Genomic DNA, 15,227 nt, shown 5'->3' on the forward strand with positions numbered 1-15,227 from the left:
GGTATGTTAAGAGATTAATATTAACAACTATAACAAAATATACAAATGGTAACTCATACACCACCATCTATACATCCATTTCAGGTTTTGTACAAAATGATCAGAAGCACATGAACAAAATAAAAAAAATGCCTACAATAATTTGTTATGTCCGCTTTTATATCTTATATTTAATTTTCATGGCCACTGAATTAGAGTAATAATTTGTAGAATCCATATTGATTTCAACAGTTTGTTGGTTTTTAAAAACAATGGAAATTTGTTTTCTTTATCCACTGTAAATGGTTAAACAGCAGCATCCCCAGTACAAGAGAAGTAAATCCACAGGAAAGATACATATAAATAAATAAATATATAAATAAATATAGTGTATGATTTTCATATATTAAACATAATTATTAATCCACAACAATTATCTTCTTCAGGCCTTTTTAGTACATATCCAGTTTTGTTTCATAATGAAACAAAAACAATATGTTTTATGATGGGGAAAGCTGACATCGTTTCTCAGTCTTGCATGTGCATAGAACCATAATCAATTTGTGTGAAACTCCACTATATGAAATCATTCATTATTTTGCCTTTCTCTCAGATATTGCCAAATGCTAAGTCGCTTGTGTGGAGAAATGTTCTCAGACCAACATTGACTGTAATTTAGTTCTTAAACTTTTACTAAAAATGTCCATTAATTTAGAGTGTAAACAGTTCCTCTTGCTGTTTGCGTGGTTGACACTGATTGCAGTGGAATGATGGAAGAAATCAATGTAACTTAAGTATTATCTGTCCCATACAAAAACTGATTATGACGTTGAAAGTAAATATAGGTCATTTGCAATAAAACCTTGATGGACTTTTAACTTCAGATATTGAAACATTCTGGTTGGTTTGTAAAGCTTCTCAGACTACTTAAAGAATAGTTTGTGACATGTCATTTCTCTCCATATGTGCTGTCAGCAAAACATTGAAAGCTAAGAATATAATGAACATGTAAATAAAGGAAAGAAGAGTGAAAGCTGCTGAATCCAAAAGTAAAAGTACAGCAGTCTCTTCATTTAACACCCATCCAGCAGCACTGAAACTTGATGACATTACACATATCTGTGGTAAGTGAGAGGGTCACAGGAAGGGTGACATTGCAGATTGGAGGGGGGGGGGGGGGGGCGGCACGGCACATGGATGATGGATGGATGGATAGATAGATAGATTATATACATAGGTGTAGAGAGAGAGAGAGAGAGAGAGAGAGAGAGAGAGAGAGAGAGAGAACAAAACATACAACATGCTGGGGGAAATATCAGCAGTTACATGGTTAATTGCACTTCTTTTCTGATCTGGGGCATGGAATAACAACTATAGTGTATTATGGTAGTCTAAAATTGTAAAATAGTGAAGCATGATACAACCAGTGGAGGAGAACTTTAGTCAACAAATATATGAAATAATGCACTTCAGATAAAACAAGCAAGGGGTGAGGGGGAGGGGGGGGGGGGAGAGGCAAAGAAAAAAGCTAAAATGGAAAAGGAAATGAAATCAGGTAGTCTGTAAAACAAAAGGTGTGGAACAGAGTAAATATGTGATTCAAGTCATTAATATAAATTAAAACAATCAATCATCTGCTTCCTGGAACAAATTCCAATCTGTGTACTTGAAACCCATGTATGTACTGTGTTTATAAGAAGAAGGTATAGCTTGTCTCGGGTACACACGACTTATCTTTTTCCATTGATTTTAACAGTATTTTACCACACTCGTGACAGAGCAAAATACTACTTTAAAATTAACTATAAAAACTGCAGAACATGGTAATGTGTGTTTGGATTCCACAAATATATTTGGTGGATGTCAGTCTAAAATTCAGCAGAATACTTCATTTGTTTCCAAAATGAAAATTTGTAACATGTTTATTCTCATTTATAAAACATTCATAACTTCTGTGGCACTGATAGGTTGGCGTGTTTCGATTTATCATTAAAAATCTGAATGCTTTTCTGGACTATGTTCTCAAAAAAAAAAAAAAAATAATAATAATAATAAAAAAGACACCAAAGCAATATGGTAGTTCCTACCAGGTGTGAAAGATCTTCTTCAGTGTGAACGCACTCACATTGCTCAAACTCTTACGGGAATTGCTAGATTGACTGCCGCAGTGTGTGGACAGAAAGTTGGAAATGTGGGTCTCATGGGGAGCATGCCAGAGATAAGTCCCTGTAGAGCACTATCCTCTGTGTCCTCAACGACTCAGTCGGATAGAGTGTCTGCCATGTAAGCAGGAGATCCCAGGTTCGAGTCACATTTTAAACTGTCCCCGTTGATATTTATCAATGCCTGTAAGCAGCTAATGGTCTGGATTTCATTGTAATTTCATTTTAAGAGCACATTCGTCATTCAGAAGGTGGGTTGTATCATAGATATAAACAACTGATTCTAATATCACAAAAATAATGAAATGATAAATTTCTGTACACATAAAGTAAGTTTTTAGATGTACAATTTCTGTACACATAAAGTAAGTTTTTAGATGTACATAACATAGGACCAGGACAGTAGACTATGCCATGTTCATCCATATCAGCATCAGTTGGGACAGATCCTGAATAATACCATGCCACTGCTCTGTAGTTGTGTCGTGCCATAGAAGTGTCAGAATGTTGTGGATACAGTATCCTGTTGAAAGGCCTTTTTCAGACAGCAACAGTTATGGCTCTGAGATGTCTTGCACATAGCTCCTGGCTATTGCACTGTTGCACCCCATTTAGGGCTGAATGCAAGATGTGCAATGGCTGAGTATAAGGTGGTGGTGAATAGTGAGTCATGTCACAGCAGCCATGATTGAGGCATTCATCAAAAGGGATTTGCTGTGAGTTTTAAGGAATGCATAGAAAATTAAGGAGGACTGGAACCAACGTGTCTTGTGATGAAACCAGATTCTGACAAAAGACTTTGCAACTTGTATGTACAGTACGTACATATAGAAACAAAATTGCTTACTTGTATCACAGCATGTATTCAACTCTAGAGTAAGGGTGATAAAGCCTCAAACTGACTACACTTTTTTATAATAAACTATTAATTTGCCATGATATTATACTAATTAAACATTTGTTACATTCACAGTACTGTATCTTTTACAAAATTTCAGGTAGTACCAGATACCACAGATGCACAGTTATTACGTGATTCAAGAAAGGAATTGTTAGTCACCAAAAATTAAGTTCTTTGACATATCTGAAATTTGTCAATTCCCTCTGGTAGTCAAGTACATTACTTCCACTGATATTGCTGACATAAATGTGAGACCTTGGGCTCCTGGGATAAAGTCTGTTTTTATAAATATATGAATGTCTTAAAAGTAATACACAATAGGGAATATTATTTTGTTAGGGGTCTATTTAATGCAGTTCCTTCAACATCTGTTCAGGAAATCTAAATATGCCATTCTTAGAATGGCTTTCCTGTATGATCTTTTCTGGAATAAGTTCCATATCTGAAGACACTTTGAGACTAAAAATGTAGGCAGGCTTTGGCAGCTTCCATTATTCTTAATTTTCCATAACCATCACAAAAATTCTTACAAATACAAACTGACATGTATATCAGTCACAGTTACGGAAGTGCAGGCTAAATACACTCAGAGCCTGTCAATATACCAACTGTTAAGTTATTTTTTTGTTGCAGTTACACCCCCATTCCGCAACCTCTGTTTCACTTATTTATTTCATGTACTACATATAGCACAGCCACGTGAGTTGCATATTTCTTCACAATATTTTACTTATCCCTCCTTTCTGCCTTTTCTTTTCTGCTAGACATTTCCCATCATTCCTTTTTATCTGCACTGTTGTTCTGCTTTTTATCTACATTGAACCGTTCCTCACACTCCATTTCCATCCAGAATGAAAGGTTTCATTGCAGTAGCCACCCTTCTATTTTTCCAGAAGCTGACAGATACTTTAAATTGTCTCTCTTGCATGCCATTCTGCATATAATTTGGAGGAACTCACCATTATTCTTTCCATTCCCTCAAACCTAACTTATAATCCGCATTCCTGTGTAACTCCCTCAATAATGAATTTTGTTATGGAAGACTGACATTTGTTTCTCAGTTTTTCATCTTCCTGCTGTATCTACAGCAATTCCTACTTGGTAAATACAATTCTTCTAACTTTCTTTACTGTAAATAGAACCAATCAGTATATCGTAAATTTATTTAACATTTTGATCTCCAGAGAAATGTTTGAGAAATGTTATTGAAGAGCATAACAGAAAGGACTGGTTGCGAGCTGCACCTGAACTTACATTTATGTACGCCGATCTTTGTTACTGCTTCTATGATCTCCAAGATAGTGTTAGTATTCAACAATCCACAATCCACAATTTGAGCAACTTATAAAATTAAAACATCAATACTGTACATATGGTAAGATTAGTACAGCTAATGACTTCCATACTTTATTCTTTTATGGCATCATTTGTCTGGATACACAGTCATTTGAAAATTTTCCAAATTACTGGTCTAATTCAATATACATTTTAATTAAACAAAACACATTTCGAAATAATTATGGCAGTGGATGTTAATGAAATGCACACAAGTGTTCTCCAGTAATGTCAGTGTTTTCATTCATTTTGCTGATGATGTGTGGATTTTCAAATAAAAAGTGAAAATGATGGAAAGTACTAAATACAGATCCCAGAGTTTATATAGAATCTGGAAGACAGGTATCAGAAAAAATTGTTGCTAATAAAGAAAATTAACCAAGGTGCCCATCAGGGCTTAGAGTGTGTGATGCTCCAATACAAATATTAAAAAAAAAAACAAGAGCATTAATGGTTCCCTCTAGACATTTCAAACTAGCTGAGTGAGATTTACAGCAGCAAGAGATGAAAAAATTGGATCTGGAGAAGTAGTTCATGAAGTTAAAAAGTAGTTACAGAAAAATATCTTAGCTAATGTCTGTTAAGATTATTGTTATTAAATCACTAATAATGTTTGTGCAGTAAAGCAGAAATTTGAATGATGAGAAACTTTATTACATGAATTTGGAAAAGACCTGAAGGCTATGGTCACCATCCAGTAGGATAAAATCACCTGTTGTTAATCTGACCCGACAAATGAATAATTAATTATCTTCGGGCAAATGTTATCTTCCTCCATTCACATTTGTCACCACTCAGTCCCAAAGTAAAATGTTTTGTGAATGTTTTACTGTTTGTTCCATTTAGGAGGTTATTTAAACATTTAATAAACTGGAGAGGTAACGTCAACTAATACATATGTGGGTATGATTTCTTGAGTTTTTTATTATTTTATATACCCATGAGTCTAGATGTTACTTGTAAATACATAGGAGTGCTTTCTCCCAGTAAAAGATCCAGTTTTTTTCTGAAAATCTGTCCCAAGGGTTTGTGTTGGGATAGTAGCTGCATTGAGTATTTTAGAGGGCTGAACTGAGAGTGTGTGCTAAATGAAAATCTTAGCAGTACAAATAGTTGAGGAAAGCCTCTTTCAAAAACATGTAATAAATCTGCCACTAATTTGGAGAGTATGCAAAGAGTCATGTGTTTTACAATGCATTAAACTACTTTAAATACACAGGAACTTCACAACAGTATTTAACATTTTTAAATTTCACAGAAACATCCATCATGAATTTGGAAAGAAATGTTTAATTAGCACAAGCACCTGCATTTTTCTCAAAATGGTGGAAGATTAACATTCAGTTTTGCTCTCTCTCTCTCTCTCTCTCTCTCTCTCTCTCTCTCTCTCTCTCTCTCTCTCTCTCTCTCTCTCTCTGTCCCATAGCGTAGAACACAGTTTTCAGTATACTGTCAATGAACCAAAAACAAAAACAGACATCAATCTCCTTCATAAGTAAACTAATTATGAAACTGGCCTCTTATCTCTCCATTTACATACTGGTTCAATGGACATGGTATCTGATACAGAATTAAATGACAGAGAAAATTTGTACAACTTCATTGTTGTCACAATTAAGCTCTTATTTGATTACAAAAATCTGTGGTAGACTAAAGTAATGTAAATATCTCAAGGTTTTGAAATGCACTGTGTTAAGTAAGAGGATGTCAATACACATTCTGCCCCACATGTATTCAGTCCATACACTAATTTCTAGTGTAATTATCTTGCCAAAAAAAAAAAATTACTTGTATCTTCCATCCAATAACTGAGCCCTACTAACGAAATCTGATCTTGGCAGTCACATGACCCTTAGGAAAAAAAAATCTACTACATGTATAGATCAGTTCAAATTGCCTTTGTATTTCACACATTACTGGTGATAAAGGCTTATCATACTTTCCCTCGGCACTGGAGACAATGAGGTGTACATCAGTCATCATTGTGAAGTTGCAGTGGCCCTCCGCACGGGCCGGCGCTTGCTGCGTCACTTGGCTGGAGTTGCACCAGAAGGCGACACACCAGTTACCGTTGGCGGAACTGCAGGACTAGATGTGGGTTGCTGGCTCGGGGCAGCTGGCACCGAAAGTGGTACAGGTGGAGGCAGCTTGCAACACACCTGCACAAAGTGTGTGCTGTTACCTATCAACATGAAAGTAATGTTCTCTCTTTGTGTTCACTATAAAGGTGAATGAATACGTAATATTCTTTGTTGAAAGATTACAAAGATGCACACAATCTTACACTCAGATTAGGTGTGCATTTTTGTTTACTAAGGCCAAACAACAGCAATTTGTCCAAAAACTAATTTCTGTAGTATGGTATCTATATGCATGTAGTATAACAGTTACCACAACCATTATAAATTACTGAAACTTTCTAAAACAAACTCCAAAAAGAATTTGCTCTTTGCACATATTCTATTGTATTGTGTATTGAAATTGGAGAAACGACGGAGAGGCTTCGTCCCAACGTAGCCCTCAGTGGTTCACAGCCCCACAACAGGCCACAGCAGTCCACCCGCCCCACACCGAACCCAGGGTCATTGTACGGTTCGGCCCCCAGTGGAAACCCCCCCATCCCCCTCCCCCCCCCCCCCCCCCCCCCCCCCCCCGGAACATCTCATAACAGATGAGTGTAACCCCAATGTTTGCGTGGTACAGTAATTATGAAGTATGCATATGTGGAGACAGTGTTTGCGCAGCAATCACCAACATAGTGTAACTGAGGCAGAATAAGGGGAGCTGCCAGGCAGATTCGTGCCAGGGACCGGCATGCCTTCCTGCTCAGGAAGCAGCGTGTTAGACTGCATGGCTAGCCAGATGGGCAAATAAAACATAATTTTATGATACCAAATAGTCTGATACCCTCCTGGAAAATTAGCAGCATTCGGCTTGCCCTACTTGTAAAAAAAAAATGTCCCCTTTATAATTAAAGATTTTTATGTCAGTTGGAAATGTTATTTTTTTCCTATGAAAGAGTTTGCAATCTGTAAACAGTTTGTAAACTTTTACAGTAACCTGTAACATTTTGAAAATTGTGTGTGTTTAGTTGTTTGCTCAAATTAACCTATGATGATAGTGACACACCGATAGGGAAGTATATCATGTGGTAGAGTGCGGTTACGCTTACCAATTTGATTGATTCCATGTCAACTTGAATAAATGATACTGCAGTAGTGAGTTCTACTCTCACTTTGTGTGCACTGTTTAACTTGTGTATGCATATTTTACCTTTAAGTGAACTTTTTTTTCAATTTTGATTTTTATGTAATTCTCAATCACCTATAAATATTATTATATAAATTAGTGAATTTTAGAACTTATTTTTGCATTATAGTCACATCAATAATAATGGTATCAAGCCTCAATGCCTTTCCATTGTAATGGAAGTGATCTATATCTTAGTAAAAACAATGTTATAAAAATTAATACTGCATAATTTCTCTCAAAGCTTGTATAATATTCAGAGATATTATAATGGCAAGAGATAATGTATAACATGCTGTAAGTCACAACATGTGGAACTTTTGCAAATCTGTAAACTGTAATTGTAATTTTGTCAATAATTCAAAGCAATGTACATGGTTCCAGAATGAGATTTTCACTCTGCAGCAGAGTGTGCGCTGATATGAAACTTCCTGGCAGGAAGTTTCAATGTACATGGTTATTGGAATGTTACATAAGATAATGTGGTGGAGAGCAGATGTGTGCAGTTTGCATGGTTTTTAGCCAGTTCTGGAATAGTCTGTCAAGATTGATGTAAAGCGCTTTCTGATTCCAGTTACACATTGAAATTAAAAAAGAAAATTGTGTGTTTTCTACAGTATTCAAAAAATTAAAGTGTTGCAATCTTCTTCCAACATGTGTAAGAGTGTTCAGGCTATAAAAGTTGTAACTGCAGTGAAGTTGTCATTGGATTACAGGTGAGTTAGAAGTGGCACTTGACCTGGAGGAAATTTTTATTATGTCATGTGGTTGACAAAGGGATGAGACGTGGTAACATAAAATCCATAATCCCCAAGCGAGTGAGTGAGAGAGAGAGAGAGAGAGAGAGAGAGAGAGAGAGAGTGAGAGACATAGAGAGAGAGACATCGCCACAGTGAATGGAGTAGTATGATGTGCAACATCACTGGGATGTTGGCAGACCTTGTACTAGCAGGGGCCTCGATTTTTGGCAGTACAACATACCATGTCAAAACTCCGAAGTTGTGTTCAAATAAACCAAGTTGTGTCCAAACAAACAGAAGAACAGTCAAAAGATATGTAGTTGTTGCATGGCACAAAGATTATCTAACTTGAAACATATGGAGCACATCTGGGACATCTTCAAGTAAGATGTTCACATCTTGCACTGGTTACTGTCATCATAGTAATCTCCATTGGCTATGGAATTAACTATTCTCTTCATGAAGATGGAGAAAATTATGAATATTTTCCCTGAGCTATGAGTGCCATCAAGAGGTTCTGTAAAAGAACAAGACTTCTCGCCAAGGCCTTTCATATTCTCAAGGAGATCATGCCACAACGTTTAACAACAGTGATCAGGATTAAATAGGTTTCTACATGTTGCTCAATAGATGTATGTAATTCAAATGCTGATGACTACAGTATGGATCACTCCTAAGACAAGTCGTCATATAAAAATATGCTCTTTTCTCAGTTTTTTCTGAGACACAGATATCTGAAACTGTGAGAAATGGAAAGAATATTAAGTTGACAAATGTTTTTAACATGTGTTTTACTGTGAAGATGGGTCTTTACCAAACCCATAAATAACTGTATGAAGAAATTTAATCAGTTAACATGGGATCTGCACTTCAGAGTACTATGTAGTTACAATTAAAGTGAAGCTACTTACAGAGGTCCAATGTGGGCACTACCCGGGGCACGTGAAGCATTGTCAGTTACAGCAGCAGCAGCAAAATTTGTAGACATTATAATGCATTAATGCAGAACCAGTTTTCAATGGAAAATAATTAGTTCCAATTTTGGCCACCATGTGCAAATCTGGCATTGTGAATGCAAGAAAGATGTATAGAAATTCTATTTGTAATGATTTCGGAATGGGACATGGGCAAAAAAGGTGAAACAAGTGAGGAGGCATAATGCTGATGTTGTTATTAACCACTGCTTACACAGTTTGCTCAATATGAGCACTGGAGATATTGACAAGATGCTGCATCTGAAAAACAAGATGCTCAACAGTCTCACAGAATCTCCAGTGCAATCTGAGCAACATTTTCCTGTATACCAGCATTCAGATCTGGTAGAGACGGAACATGTCCATGGTAAACATGTTCTTTTAGATATCCACAAAGCAAAAAGTCACATGGATTCAGATGATGTTATCTTATAGGCTGTACATCTGGAAAACATTTGGAGATAGCACGTTCCTGAAAGACTGCATTAAGCAGATCTTTCACTGGTGAGAAACATGAATTGTTGCCCTAGCTTGCATGAAAACAGTGGTTTCCACACAGTCGTGTTCCTCCAAAGCAGGAATCACATGCTGCACAAGGAGTGCTTGACAATAAGCAGATGCCACAGTGCACCTGGCAGACCTCTGGCTGTATTCTCTTTAAAGAATAGAAGACCAAGAGTAAAGGTACCTGTGAATCCACACCACACAGTCACATACACTGAGTGCAAAGGCTCTTCATTAACAACATGTGGTTTAAGAGAACCCCAAATTCAGCAGGTCTGTGTATTCACTACACCCTGTAGTGTAAATTGTGCCTTGTTACTCCACAGAATATTGCCTAGCCACATGTCATCAACTTTGATCCATGCCAGAAACCAAAGAGCAAATTCAGAATGTTGCTGTGGGGCACGAAGTTTTAATTGTTGCAACATCTGGATCTTGTATTGGTACTAGTGTAAAATAGACTGCAAACCTTTCTGTACTGTTGACCATAGAATTGACAATTCTGGTGACACTGCACAACTAATAGCACTACCCGGGGCACATGCTGCATGGTCAGTTACAGCAGCAGCAGCAGCAACCTCACCAAAAACTTCCACCGGTATAGGATGCCTTCCTCTTCCAGGTGCCATACAAAGTTGACTCATGTTTTTGAACTTCATTATCATCTTCTTTAAAGCATTTAATGGCAACACACCTCTTCTCAGACCATTCAATTGACAATACTCTCAATGCAGCACTGTAACAGCTGCCGTTCAAATAAAACAGTTTCATTGACAGTGCACGGTCTCTCTCCTCAACAGCCATACTGTTCACTCATATCATAGCTTGTCAAATGACAGTGTGGATGTTACACCATCACACAAACAGCACACAGCACCAGATTTGCACGTTGTGGCTACAATTGGAACTAATTTTTTTCCAGCATATAACAGTGCTGCATTAACCAACCTTCATTGCTGTATGATAACTACATCGCACACTGGACTTCTGTGAGTAACTATTTTTCAGGTGTGTGTGTGTGTGTGTGTGTGTGTGTGTGTGTGTGTGTGTGTGTGTGTGTGTGTTGGCACACAATCACAATACCTGGTGGTGACTGTCCCAGTCCTTATGTTGGCACAAAAGGCGCCACAGTAGCGTGCCGTATTGCAGCCACTGCATGTCTCATTGGCACGTCGTCCACAGTTCCAGCAGGCATTGGCTGTTGCCCGCTGTCGCCCCAGCTGGAGGTGGCTCATCATCGTCTGTAGGGACTGCCTGGCGGCGTGCCTCTGCCAGCACCTTCTCCCACCTTGGCACGCTCTGCTGCCACCAGCTCAGCAGCTTTCGCCTCCGCCTGAGCCACTGCACGTTGCAGTTCTGCTACAGCTTGACGCTTCCACCTCATTCACTGCCTCCTCTGTAAATATGGTATGTCATTGTTAGTACACAGCACTTCACACTCTAAAATGAAGGGAAAGTCTTCATTTTGAGCAAAAGTAACATCATACTTGAAAGTACACGGATCATGGATTTTTTTCAAGAGGTACAATGATGCTTGTATGTTCTCACAGTAATCATGGCCACATTATTTAATAACAGTGCTCAAGGAAGTTGTATGAGAATTGTACAGCAATTACAAAGGTGTAAATGTGATTGGGAGAAAACACTTCTTAGCATATGGTGATGAAATTGCAGCCCTGTTAGAGTCAGACGCTGAGATCGTGGAGACAGTTAAGCATCTAGCTCACAATGCAATCAAAATCAGCCCAAAGACTGATGCTGAAAAGATGGAAGTGATGGGGCTATCCAGATGAGTGATCCATTGCAAGTCAAAGATCTGAATTTGGCTAAGGTAGTTTTCTAGCACTCACTCTTTAAGTACATGTTGTAGCAATCACGAAAGCTCAATGATGGAGATAACACAGTGGGTTATTAATGCATCAATAACATTTCAACCTGAAATGGGTAATTACATCACATACAATATCCACCAAAACTAAATGTGATTGCATTATATGGAACAAAGATCTTGAGTTATACAAAGATGTAAAATGAGAAACTGTTTGTATATGAACAAAGTCTTGAGGAAGGGCTTTCACCTAATGTGACGTGGAATGCTAGAGTAACAGGAGGAACCAACAACATTAAAAATTGTTGCAGCAAACATTGTCCAGAAAATGAAAAGAATAAGACTTCAATGTACAGGACATGTGGTCCACATGCCTGAATGCTGCAGAGCCAAACAAAAACATACACACTGTTATTTCAAGAAATGTAAGTTGGATGAAATGAAAGGCTAACCTTGTGTAAAGATACTGAGTGACGAAGGTTGAGACCAGAAGGATTATGGGAACATAGGACAAGGAGGCGGTTGGGGTGGAGAGGGGGTGGGATAGCAGGGTAGGGATGGGGGATGGTAAAGTACTGCTTATTGGAGCATATAGGGGTGAGGTGGAGAGAGAGTAGGGAAGCTAGGTGCAGTTGGGAGATTAGCAATATATCCTATGTTCCTGTAACACTCCTGCTTAAACTTTTGTTGGTCATTGTCCTTACCCATCTAGCCCCTTCCCTGCTCGCATTCCAGCACTACATAGCCCTGTATTCCACCAATACACCCTCAGTCTTTTTACTTCTCTCCTTTTCTGCTATTCAAATTTTTCCACCACAGGGGAACATTTGTTCCATTCCTCTGTAGTCATTGTTCTTACTGGTTGTTCTGACAGTTCTTTAACTTCTTCTTTTTCCTGCAATGTAGCCTTTGATTTTGGCCCAAACTAATGTGACGGCATTTAATTCACAATGGTAGAGGAATTTGAAGAACAGTTTTCCCTGAATTCTTAGCCATTTCACCTACTATGTATTTGTTGTGTGCTACTCTTTTTTTTTAACTTCTAGTGGTATATACCATCTTTGAAAGTGGTATTTTTAGATTTTAGTCATTTTGAAATATCTTGCTTGTTGGGATTCACATTAGGAACTTTGTCTTTTTTAGGAGAATGGTATGGTGCATTATCAAGGACAGTAATTGTGTTTTCCTGAAACTAAGGAAGAACAAAACAATAACTGTGTTTTCCTGAAGCCAAGGAAGAACATCTTGAAACCACTTCTCGAATGTGTCAGCACACATTCCTTGTGATAATCTCTACAGTTCTTGGATCTGAAAATCCATAAACAACTTTCCATGAAACCTGCTCTGCTCTCCATGTGTGTGATAATTAGTCATTTTCCTTTACCCAGTGGAGCATTGTTTCTTGTTGATAATCTGGACAGAAACAATTATTTTGAGGATTTTATGACACTATTTGCCCAGATGTTACTTTGCGTATGTCCTGCATTCAGCCACATCTGGTCCAAATAGTACGTGGGCCTTCCATCATCTCTCAACAATTTAATGGTTCGTACAAAATTCCACCTCCATAAAATGATGTCATCTCTGTTTATAGCATGTTATTGCCTCCATGCCAAACATATTTAAAATTAATTAATTATTTATAAAATGTAGTTCTCCAAAAACTGCCCATACCTGGATCTTCATTCATGGCAAGAAGAACTTTGTCAATTGTTGGAATTTGGCACAAAAAAAAAAAAGAAAGCAATGCTTTCTGAAAGCTTCTATCATGATTTTTCTTATATGGGAGACTTCAGAGAGTGTGACGTTTTACTCATTTATCACATGATACACTCAAGAATGACCAATGCCTGTAGATGCAGCTGTTTTGAAAACAATATCAGTCACTGATTGCTCTGAATACAACTGCTCCATTTTATACACATTAAGAACCATGTGTTTCTCTGCAGAATCTGATAATTTCTTCTTTGATTGTTTTGGTGCGCTCAGAACTGAAATGTCACTTGTGTGCACTCAGAACTGACATGTCAGCCTCACTCGCTGTATCTGTGGAGGATGACATAGGGGAGTTTAGTCATACATGATATTAATGGTAAAATGCGGGCACATGAACAATGAATGATAAAACACTGATATTTACACCAATAATCAAATACTGGTCTTTCAGGTGTTATGAACATTACAATTAGATTTTGAGATCACACACTGAGGACTTAGACACACAATGAATACAGTTACACTCAGCGAGCACTCCCTGTATCACTCACCCCTTGATGGCAGCATTATGGTCATGTGCCGTGATGTGTTTACAAGCCGTCTCTCATTTAGGTGAAGAGAGTATAGGATTGAGTTACTACTGTAAAGACTCTCAAAAAATTTATTTTGGAAAAAGCACCCTCTGCCCCCACCCCCGCCAACCCCACCCCAAATACTGGAAAACATTTAAGACTATTTAACCCCTCCCCCCCCCCCTCATCCTCACCAAAAATACTGGAAAACATTTAAGACTATTTAACCCCCACCTCCCCACCACCCTCACCACAAATACTGGAAAACATTTAAGACTATTTAAAGTGAACAAGGTACCAGATCTTGAGATAATTTAATTTTCTAATGATACACAGTGGAATTAACACCTTTCCTGAATGAACTATCTTGCACAGCAGATAGTTTCACTTGAATTAAAAGAGCAGAGCAGAGATCACTTGTTTTCACAGAAAGTTCAAAGAATGGATGCACAGAATTACAAACCAATGTCACATACATACTGTATTTATGATGAGAGATCTTAGGCATATGAACATTATGACAATCCTGGAGAAAAAAAAATGTTCTCTAATGATCAGGAGAAACCACTCATGTGAAACACATCTTGCTGTATTCATATAAGCCCACCTCCATAGCCACAAGCCTACGTGGTAGCACTTGACTTGGTGATAGCTGGATTGGATCCTGATGGTGAAAGAAATTTTCACTGCCAATATTGGTTGCAAGAAATTTTCACTGCCAATATTGGTTGCAAGGGGATGAAAGATTGTGATGTAAAATTCTTGATTACCACACTCTGATGCTAGCGTCCTAGACTTAAGTCCAAACATCTCCACAGTGTCTCATGGACTGAGCACATACAATACTGATGATGATGTCTCCAGAATAGGGATGTTAAGCATGGTGCCACCCTTGGTGCTGTTTGAGAAGAGTAGGCTATGTGCCAGCACCAATTTTTCACCATCCACCCCTCTCTCACTACCAAACAACACAAACTACACATCACATCCATTAGAGTCAGACTACACTGAACAAATACACTCTAGAAACAACTCTCAAACCCACAGCAAAGAGGCCATAGTGCAGTGACAAAGAAACACTTTTTGATTAGATGGCTGAACCTACCCCTCAGTACCTCTCAGCCAATAATGCCATGCAGTTCTTTTTTTTCTTTATTCATACAAAATATTTTGCATGCAGCACCTGCGGCTGAACATGTATACTCCATCTTCCAAAAGACATTTCACACTGCTCAATTGTCACTGATATGTGCTTGGTTCAATGAAT

General features: G+C 37.9%; 1 pseudogene; it reads right to left on the minus strand.

Annotated features, from left to right (window-relative positions):
• Positions 1–6,404: 6,404 nt before the first annotated feature.
• The window catches only part of LOC124803192, a 66,700-nt pseudogene continuing 57,877 nt past the window's right edge, over positions 6,405–15,227 (minus strand).

The sequence above is a fragment of the Schistocerca piceifrons genome, chromosome 6 (assembly GCF_021461385.2).
Source record: "Schistocerca piceifrons isolate TAMUIC-IGC-003096 chromosome 6, iqSchPice1.1, whole genome shotgun sequence".
NCBI classification, from domain to species: domain Eukaryota; kingdom Metazoa; phylum Arthropoda; class Insecta; order Orthoptera; family Acrididae; genus Schistocerca; species Schistocerca piceifrons.